This window comes from Rutidosis leptorrhynchoides, chromosome 6 (genome assembly GCF_046630445.1).
Source record: "Rutidosis leptorrhynchoides isolate AG116_Rl617_1_P2 chromosome 6, CSIRO_AGI_Rlap_v1, whole genome shotgun sequence".
Taxonomy (NCBI): Eukaryota; Viridiplantae; Streptophyta; class Magnoliopsida; order Asterales; family Asteraceae; genus Rutidosis; species Rutidosis leptorrhynchoides.
The window spans coordinates 52,578,430-52,588,611 of record NC_092338.1 but is presented as its reverse complement, the minus strand read 5'-3'; the positions used below and the strand labels follow the sequence as shown (position 1 = coordinate 52,588,611).

The 10,182-nt window shown below is 34.2% G+C and overlaps 1 long non-coding RNA gene across 3 annotated transcripts; it reads right to left on the bottom strand.

Annotated features, from left to right (window-relative positions):
• Positions 1–698: 698 nt before the first annotated feature.
• On the bottom strand, positions 699–9,780 carry LOC139855890 (uncharacterized). Of its 3 annotated transcripts, none has more exons than XR_011761588.1 (6): positions 9,622–9,780; positions 9,176–9,389; positions 8,302–8,366; positions 7,749–7,866; positions 1,218–1,409; positions 699–902 (listed from the first exon to the last, which is right to left on the bottom strand). It is a non-coding gene; the product is annotated as an uncharacterized lncRNA (long non-coding RNA). The 3 variants fall into 3 exon arrangements; XR_011761590.1 differs by having other exon boundaries at positions 9,195–9,389; XR_011761589.1 differs by lacking the exon at positions 699–902 and having other exon boundaries at positions 985–1,348.
• Between the last annotated feature and the right edge of the window lie 402 nt (positions 9,781–10,182).

Sequence of the window (10,182 nt, the reverse complement as noted above, 5' to 3'; positions counted from 1 at the left end):
TCGTACAATAATATAATTAATTTCGTGAACACGATTCTGTTTAAGTTTGTAGGAATATTGTATACGAAACTGAAACGATTAATTAAAACCCTAACAAATTACTCAAACAAAATAATCAGATTATAAACATGTACTAGTTTATAACCCACGAATTCGCGGGACTTTAAAAATATAACTTTTGTTATAGTTAGAAAAATAGAAAATGTTTATGTTACAAATTGCATTCAATAAGTTAATACTACCAACTATACTACAAATGGTGCAAGTTACACAAGTTTTTATTTACTCTAATTCGCCCATCAGAAGTCGATTTGCCTTCACGATGTTTTAAAAATATTCTCTCCGATTCTTCAAAATTTTCAAAACATGTATAGATATGCACAAACACAACCCATAACACACATTACAAAAGGTCAAAAATTAACATAACTAAAATATTATCCACTAAAAGACCCACTTAAGTATACACTTATTGCACCATAGTTTAGCTTGTAGTTAACATAAAAGCCTTAGTTGATCATGTTAATGTATCAATTTTTATTATCTGTAATCACCTAAACAAGAGCTTATACCTCTTAAAAAGTTTCACTCGCTAACATACAATAAGAAAAACTTTGTTAAGAGTCGGAGCAAATTCTTAAAAATGAGTATTGATAATTAGTTGCTGACAAGATTTCCGGTAATACATATGTGGAATATATAATAAAATTGACGGAGAGTCTCAGAAACCTTGTGTTAGAAACAAATTTCAAGCAAATTCATAGCGCTTTCAATTAGATAAACCTTTTAGAGTCGGCCAGGTTGTTCTACTAAGAATTCAATAAAACAAAAAGTAAAGATCACAAAATTGTTATATGAACCCATTTAAGCACCAGCAATATCTCCCTTCTTTCAGCTACATACTACAACATTTGTTCAAAAGAGATACAGAATCATATATACGCATTGAGAGCCTAGTACTTACATTAACTGGTAAATGGATTTTATTCGTCTATAAGCAAAGTACTAACATGCATAAGGCCATTACATTTATATAATATAATATATTTCAAATTTTTAATTTAGTTATAAAACTAAAAAGATTGTTTGTGTCAGACCAAAACCCGCCCGACACCCGTAGCCCGCTAATAAATATGTCTACTTCATGGTATGAAGTGCATAGAATTATATAATAATCTTGTATCGGCTTGAAAAGAGTGAGTTTCAAAAAAACAAACCTTCAGTATAGTGGCATTAACACTGATCACCAAGTCATGGAATAAAGTTACCAATATACTTATCCAGCTCCATGGTCTTTAGCTTTTCCCCCAAACATCTGGTTCTCAATTACCACCCAGGTTTTCTTTGGCTCGCTATGGTTTTTCTTAAATGCACGAGTGTTTCTCAATTACCACCCAGGTTTTCTTTGCCTTTTCGCAGATGAAAATCACAATTTTATAAGCACTCATTTAAAAAACCACACCTGAATCAAACCCGCATCAAATGTTTACGGACTAAACCCCTAAACTAACCGGGCTACCAATCTACTCAGTCATATGTTAAAATCATGTTTTAAAAGATCCAATACAGGCTTGGCTGGGTGTCCAAGTCTGCAGTGCCACAAGTTAAAAGAAACAAAGCAATCACTCACACAATTATTCATGTCACTTTGACTTTCATCAAACAGATACAGACCACTATTCAGACTACCAGTCCCCACAATCTTCTTTTCCAACAAATCCTGAATGTAACACTTAGAATCATTAAAGCCAACAAAAGTTCTCTTATTTTTAGATAATTGATGAACAGATAACAAGTTGACACAATAATCAGGGACCACCAGCACATTTTGAAGTAAAATGTGTTTGTTTAAGATCAAATCACCAATTTTAGTTATTTTAGCTTGTGTTCCATTAGGGTGACCAACTGTCATGCCTAATGAGGACACATCAAAAATATTTTCCATGTTATTCAAGCTACCAGTCATGTGTTGTGAGGCCCCAGAATCTATGATCCAACCAGTACACTTGTTTAAACCGTGACCAGAACTGTTTGACTTAAAGAATTTTTCAAAGTTTTTGTTAAACAAGTTATTCATGTTAGTAAAGGTACCTGCAACATTAGCATGCACATTCCCAGAAGAATCATTTATGAGGCTCATCAACTTGTTTATCTGATCGGGTGTGAAAGGAGTTCCCTGACCAACAGAGTTGTTGCTAGGAATGCTCTTATTAATATTGTTATTGTTCCTTTTAACCCAACCTGGGGGATACCCAACAATCTCATAACATCTGTCTATAGTGTGGCCATTCATGTTACACTTAGTGCATTTCAGGTTTGTGTTATGGCCCCTTCCAAATTTCTTTTTATTATCAAAGGTTTTAGAAACAAGAAAAGAAGATTGTTGAGACTTCCCAACACCCCTGATGGTGGAGGAATCTCTGTGAGACTCCTCTCTTGACACAATAGAGAAGGCAGTTTGGACACTTGGTAATTTCTCTCTAGTGAGAATATTACTCCTGACAGCATGATAGCATTCATCAAGTCCCATTAAGAATTGCATAAGTTTGATTAAATCATTGTGATCTTTAATTTCAGTATTATTACAGTCACATGTGGGTAGCTTAACAAGAGCATCAAATTGTTTCCATAAAGCATTTAGTTTGTGATAGTAATCAGACAAAGAATCACCATTTTGAGTAATAGTATTGATTTTCTTATGCAAATTAAAAGTGATTGAGCCATCAATTTTGTCATATGTCTCTTTTAATTCATCCCACACAGTTTTAGCAAGTTTTGAAAAAACTTGACCAGAAAAAAGTTCTTCACTTACAGAGTTCAAAATCCAGGATAGAACAACAGAGTTGCATCTATCCCATTGCAAAGCAAGCACATTATCACCGGTATTTTTAATGACAGTACCATCTATAAATCCAATTTTGTTTTTGGTTTGCAGAGCCAATAACATAGCTCTGCTCCAGACATTGTAATTTTCTGTTCCCTTTAATTTCATAGAAATAAGGGCAGTGATACTTGTATCACTAGAATGCAGGTATAAGGGATCCCCAAAATCTAGGTCACTCACATGAGTGGCCTTGGATCCTTCACCTGCCATGGTAGCACAAGACAAAAGGACAAATGGTCACACAAAATGGCTCCTAAAGAACAACCAAGTAGTGATCCAGATAGACAGAATTTCAAAGGGATTCTGTCCCAGGGCTTCCTTGGGGTTCTCTCTGACTATACAAAAAATAAGCAAAACAGAACACAAGTAACCAAGCAGCAACACAATATCACAAAGACAGCAGAACAAGAAAGCAGTAACAGTAACCAGAAAACAGCAGCAAAAAGAAGCACAGTTAATCAAACAGAAAAAAAAATAAAGAAAGGTTTCAGATTACTCCCCTTCGTAGCAGCAGAAGAGATAGATAAATGATTGACTTTGAAAGGAGAAGAATCAGCCAACCCAAACCCTAATTCGAAAAATTAGGGTTTTTTTTCCTTTTTGAATCAGTCGGATGGACCACTCACAGATCCAAAATTCGAACCCGGTAAACAGCACAAGAACCAATGAAGCAAATCGTATTAGCTTTTGAATCAACCCAATCGACAGAAGCTTTCACTTGCCGTCAATCAACCAACAATTTTAGACGATTTTTAATACCAAACGGATCGAGACAGGTTCCACAGCTCTGATACCATGAACGAAAAAGAGATTAAACTCAATAAACTGCTTCAGATCTTATTAATCTATTGACACATCAACGAATCACAATTGCAAGGTTTCGAGTTGAACAGTGACAAGATAATAAATACTAGACAACCGAAGAACACACTCAACGATTTAACAGACTAACAATCGTGACAATTGTGAACACGAAACAACACAGGCAATATGAAACAGCAGCAGCAATGAGATGAAGAAGATGACTGCAGAAAGAAAATGTGGAGCGTGTTTGGAACTCAAACCCTAGATGGGTATTTATAGCCTTCATTATAAATTGCACATTTGCCCCTTAAAGTATCACCAACTTGTCATCAGCTGCACAACTTCTAATAGCAAGTCACCCAACTTTATTTTATTCAACTTTAGACACCAAACCTACACTAAAACACAAACATAGTAAGAAAAGGGAGAAAAATACAAAGATTAGATTGAAAAGGCATGATTTTAACATGATCTTGAATGGAAATCTGAATCTGAAACACATATTTGTGACACTTGCCATAAGGCAAAACAGACAAGGGAACCATTTTCTTTAAGTGATCACAAATCTAATTCACTTGGTGACCTTGTTCATTTAGATTTATGGGGGCCATATAGAATTACTTCGAGAGATGGGCACAAATATTTTTTAACCATTGTTGATGACTTCACTAGAGCTGTGTGGATTTACATGATAAAATCTAAAAGTGATGTATTTGAAATGTTTGAAAATTTCACAAATCTTCTTACAAATCAATTTGAAAAAACTGTGAAGGTCATAAGATCTGACAATGGGACTGAATTTGTGAACAATAAGTTTGATCAATTTTGTAACTCTAAAGGGATTGTGCACCAAACCAGCTGTGCTTATACCCCTCAGCAAAATGGGATTGCTGAGAGGAAACACAGACATTTATTAAATGTTGCTAGATCCTTACTTTTTCAAAGTGGTATTTCTCTTGAGTTGTGGTCTGATTGCATTCTAACTGCTGCTTATCTAATCAACAGGCTCCCTTCATCTGTGCTCTCAGGAAAATCCCCATTTGAAATGATTTATGGAAAAAAACCTAGTTTCTCTCATTTAAGGGCCTTTGGGTGTTTATGTTATGCAACTGTTTTAAACAATAGTGATAAGTTTGACAAAAGATCTGAAAAATGTGTCTTTTTGGGTTACTCATCCTACAAAAAGGGATACAAATTACTAAGTCTTGAGTCAAATGATGTCATTTTCTCCAGAGATGTAAAGTTCTATGAAACTGTTTTTCCCTTTAATCTAAAAAATCAAAAACAAACCGACTCTAAAAATGAAACTGTCTTGAACCACTTAAATTTTTTTGACTTATTTTCTGAAAACCCCAAGGACCCAAGTCCCAATGATGAGGAGAGAACAAACTTAGATGATGAGGGAAGTGGCAGTGATCACAGCAGCCATGATTCTCAATCATTGGGGGGCAGTGATACCACTTCCTCACCTGAAGAAACATCTTCTTCTCCTGAGGGCACCACTGTTGAACATAATTTTGAACCTGTTTTTGAAGAAACACTTAATCAACCTGAGAACACTAATGTTGAAGGGACTGTTAGAAGGTCAACAAGACCTAGAGTCTGCCCTACCAAGTGGAATGACTATGTGCTTGATCCCAGTTTCAACCATCCTCAAAACAACAATGTCGTGTTTAAATGCAAGTACCCTTTAAACAACTATGTTTGCTACAACAATCTGTCTGCCACAGCCTTGTCCTTCATTTCTAGCCTTGACAAATCTGTTGAACCCACATCTTATCATGAAGCATCAAAACAACAATGTTGGATTGATGCCATGAATGATGAAATGGAGGCTTTGAACCAAAACAACACTTGGGTTGTTTCAGATCTTTCCCCTGGAAGAAAGCCAATTGGGTGCAAATGGATCTATAAGATTAAATATAAGGCAAATGGGGAAATTGAAAGGTACAAGGCAAGGCTGGTTTCTAAGGGGTACAATCAAAAGGAAGGAATAGACTATGAGGAGACCTTCTCCCATGTTGCCAAAATGGTAACTGTAAGATGCATTCTAACTTTAGCTGTCAACAATAACTGGTCTTTGTTTCAACTTGATATTAACAATGCTTTTTTGTATGGGGATTTGGTAGAGGATGTGTACATGACACTTCCTGAAGGTTATTTTTCAAAAGATGACACCAAAGTGTGCAAATTGACAAAATCCCTATATGGTTTAAAACAAGCCCCTAGACAGTGGAATGAAAAACTTACCTCCTTTCTTGTTGAATATGGTTTTGTGCAAAGTGTGAATGATTACTCCTTATATACTTGGTCTGTTGGTCCAAACTTTATTGCCCTCTTGGTTTATGTGGATGATATGATCATAACTGGAAATAATCTTGCTGAAATTTCAAAAGTCAAGGATTTTCTTAAATCCAAATTCAAGATAAAAGATTTGGGTGAACTCAAATATTTTCTTGGGATTGAAATTGTTAAAACTGAAAATGGAATTTGTATGAACCAAAGAAAATATTGTCTTGAACTTCTGAGTGAATTTGGAATGTTAGGGTCAAAACCAATGGCAACTCCCTTGGAGTCCAATTCTGTTTTGAATAGTGATGAAACTGAAGATGATAAAAAACTTGATGATATCTCACAATATCAAGGACTTGTTGGAAAGTTAATTTACCTAACCTTAACAAGGCCTGATATTTCATACTCTATACAATGTTTGAGTCAATATATGCATTCTCCTCTTCAATCTCATGTCAAAGCTGCCTTCAGAGTATTGAGATACTTAAAAGGAAATCCAGGTGCCGGAATTCAAATTATAAGAAACCCAGGTATGAATAATTTATATGCATATTCAGATGCTGATTGGGGAAAATGTCTGGGGACAAGAAGATCTGTGTCTGGATATTGTCTGTACTTGTGTGGGTCCCTCATTAGTTGGAAAAGTAAAAAACAACCTACAGTTTCAAGGTCATCCACCGAATCTGAGTATAGATCTTTAGCTGCCGCAACCTGTGAGATTATTTGGGTTGTGAAGTTGCTTGCTGATCTTAAAGTAACAAATTTGCTACCTGTAAAATTACTCTGTGACAATAAATCTGCCCTTTTATTAGCTGCTAATCCTGTGTTTCATGAAAGATCCAAACATTTTGAAACTGACGTTCATGTGGTAAGGGAAAAAAATTTGGCAGGTGTTATTAAAACTAATTACATTGACACTACAAAACAGGTAGCAGACATCTTCACAAAATCTTTGAATAAGTCACAACACAAGTTGCTGTGTAATAAACTTGGAATATTTAATGTGTACAAAGATAAGATTGAGGGAGGGTGTTAAAATCATGCCTTTTCAATCTAATCTTTGTATTTTTCTCCCTTTTCTTACTATGTTTGTGTTTTAGTGTAGGTTTGGTGTCTAAAGTTGAATAAAAGAAAGTTGGGTGACTTGCTATTAGAAGTTGTGCAGCTGATGACAAGTTGGTGATACTTTAAGGGGCAAATGTGCAATTTATAATGAAGGCTATAAATACCCATCTAGGGTTTGAGTTCCAAACACGCTCCACATTTTCTTTCTGCAGTCATCTTCTTCATCTCATTGCTGCTGCTGTTTCATATTGCCTGTGTTGTTTCGTGTTCACAATTGTCACGATTGTTAGTCTGTTAAATCGTTGAGTGTGTTCTTCGGTTGTCTAGTATTTATTATCTTGTCACTGTTCAATTCGAAACCTTGCAATTGTGATTCGTTGATGTGTCAATAGATTAATAAGATCTGAAGCAGTTTATTGAGTTTAATCTCATTTTCGTTCATCATAACACCAAATAAAATTAAATACTTGTTAGGTTAAATATGGGGAAAATCAAATTAGGACCGTGAACAGTAGCAATATATCACTCAATTAGGTTAAACAACATCCTAATAGCATACGAAACGACAACCTGTCATTATAAAATTAATATTTTGGGTAACGTATTCTACTTTAACGGGAGCGAGCTGTATGCATTGATGAAGTTCTAATAAAGTGTCATCAATTGAGAAATGGATTTTTTGGTATATAAGCAAAGTACTTACATGCATAAGAACATTATTGAAATGGATACGTTCCTCTGAAGTAGACATATTCAATACACCATGGTTTTGTTGTTCTTGTTGTTCAAAGTTAAATATATGTCCATTGTTGACAAAGCTACTACAAAGAAAGGCAATAAATTCAAACATAATAATATACATAAAGTTTTGGCTCATGAAGGTCAATAAAATAAGAAGCGTTTAACATCATGACAAACATGTCAATTTTAACCTGTTAACTTATGAATAGGTCAACTTGTGCTGATTACAGAAACAACTTAAATAGATGGGTCAAACGGGTTTGAGAGCATCCCAGTATAGCAAGACATCTAGAATGTTGGGTATAAGTAAAGATCTATAGGATAGTTATAAAATGAGTGCTCCCTCATTCCCTCCTAAAGTACTGAAAAACCTCACTATTTACGATGAATTTGGAACTGATCTTTAATAATAAACGGGCAGAACTACTGCCCAAAAATCAGCTACAGTCACAATTAAGAATGTAGCTCTAGGAGTGAATCACTTAGTTAGAACGTATTATGAGTGAATGACGTACCTTAGAACATATAGTATGATGACCTGTGACTATACCATCATATTCACCTGAACACTTTAATCGACCTGCATTAACATAATATGAAACAGAAGTGTCAAATAATTCCTATAATTGATAATTAATCAAACCAAGCATTCATAAATGAGCTATTAAAACCTTGAAAAGAAGGAAAAACATATGAGGTAGACGGTTACAAATATAAATTATTCAATAGGGTTTTAGACAAGGTTGTCAAAGACAACTCAATGTAATAAGTCTAGTCTTATTAGTAGTCCATCAAATGGACCAAAACATTGTGTTAGCATATCGATGAAAGGAAGAAAAAAAACGCCCAACAAAACTACCACTACCACCTTCTTTGGCTTAAATCCGAATGTGATACAGATTTGATATAACCATAATTAATTCACAACTATACAACCATATTTGATTATAGTTATGAGAAACTGGTATATCTATAATTTATGTGTTACCATATGATTTAAATAAAGCACCATTTACCATATAATAATAATAACTCATACATTAAAACAAAGTTGCTGCCAACGAATATAAATCAAAAATTAGAAAAAATATGAGGAATTTTATTTACTACACTAGCTTATAACCCGCGAATTCGCGGGATTTTCAAAGAAATATTGCATCAGTTAATGATATACTTTACAAAAAAAAAAAAACAGTGAGTTAGTGTTGCATGGCCAAAGTTTTGAGTATTGATATATATTATATAATGATAATGATAATGATGCATATCATTGCCGATCCACCATACCATCAGTATATTGAAGATTATAGATAGAGATATATAAGACACGCATTCTCAATTTCAATATATGCAACAACATAAAAAGGAGTAACAAAGTGATATAAATACCTAAAAATAAGTGGACCACCTTAATAAAGATTCAACTCTTATAATTTCAAATTTCGTCAGTCACCATCAGAGGATTCAGCTCGTTGTTACACAAACAATCTAAGTTCCACTTAAGAATGAAAGTCATTCGTGCATAAGTTGTAGGACTTGAGAGATCAGATTGCCATTATTAGATCTCCATTTTCTCCTCTTCATCATCTATAACCAGCACCATCTACGGCATAAACCAAATTAACATAAGGTTAAACGGTCATTTTTTTTATGGTCGTTTTCTTAAACAAATGTTGTCAACATGAATTCGTTACATCACTTTGCAGATGGATATATATGAATAAAAAGAAACAATGAGCAGTCGACCTTTGCATTATAAATAATAAATAAATATATACACAATAAATATTAAAATATATATGAATAAAAAGAAAACAATAAGCAGTGGGACTTACTTTGCAGATGGAAGCCATCCACTGAGACAAACAACTGCATCCAAATGAGTAGATTATGTGTTCCCATTCCCAAATCAATTTTCCATGTGTAAAGCAATTTGAAGTGTGTCAAACAATTGCCGCACCCATAATAAACCCTCCTACACAAAGTATGACTGCAAATCAAAGAATATGAATAAAAATAGTATCAAAATCACTAAAGCTAAAATAGATTTTTGCTCTTGCCAAGACCGATTTCTTGGTTATGGCAAGTTGGCAACGGTATATATAATCTTTACTTGCAAACAATTTTTTAAAATTTATGAACTTACTATTAGGAGGCTTAGTAGACCCATACTAAAGCACCCATACTAAACCCTCCTACAACAACTCAATTTGCAAAATTAAAGAATATCCCTCGTACCTAAACCGGCCGGTTCTGATGAAGAAGCATAATATGATATCATTGCAATTGCTTGATTTTTTTTCAGCTTGTACACAGTATGAATAAATAAGTCAAACTCATAATTATATGCCCACATAACTTTAATCTTCCAATAACAATTACAAATTCAATAAAGC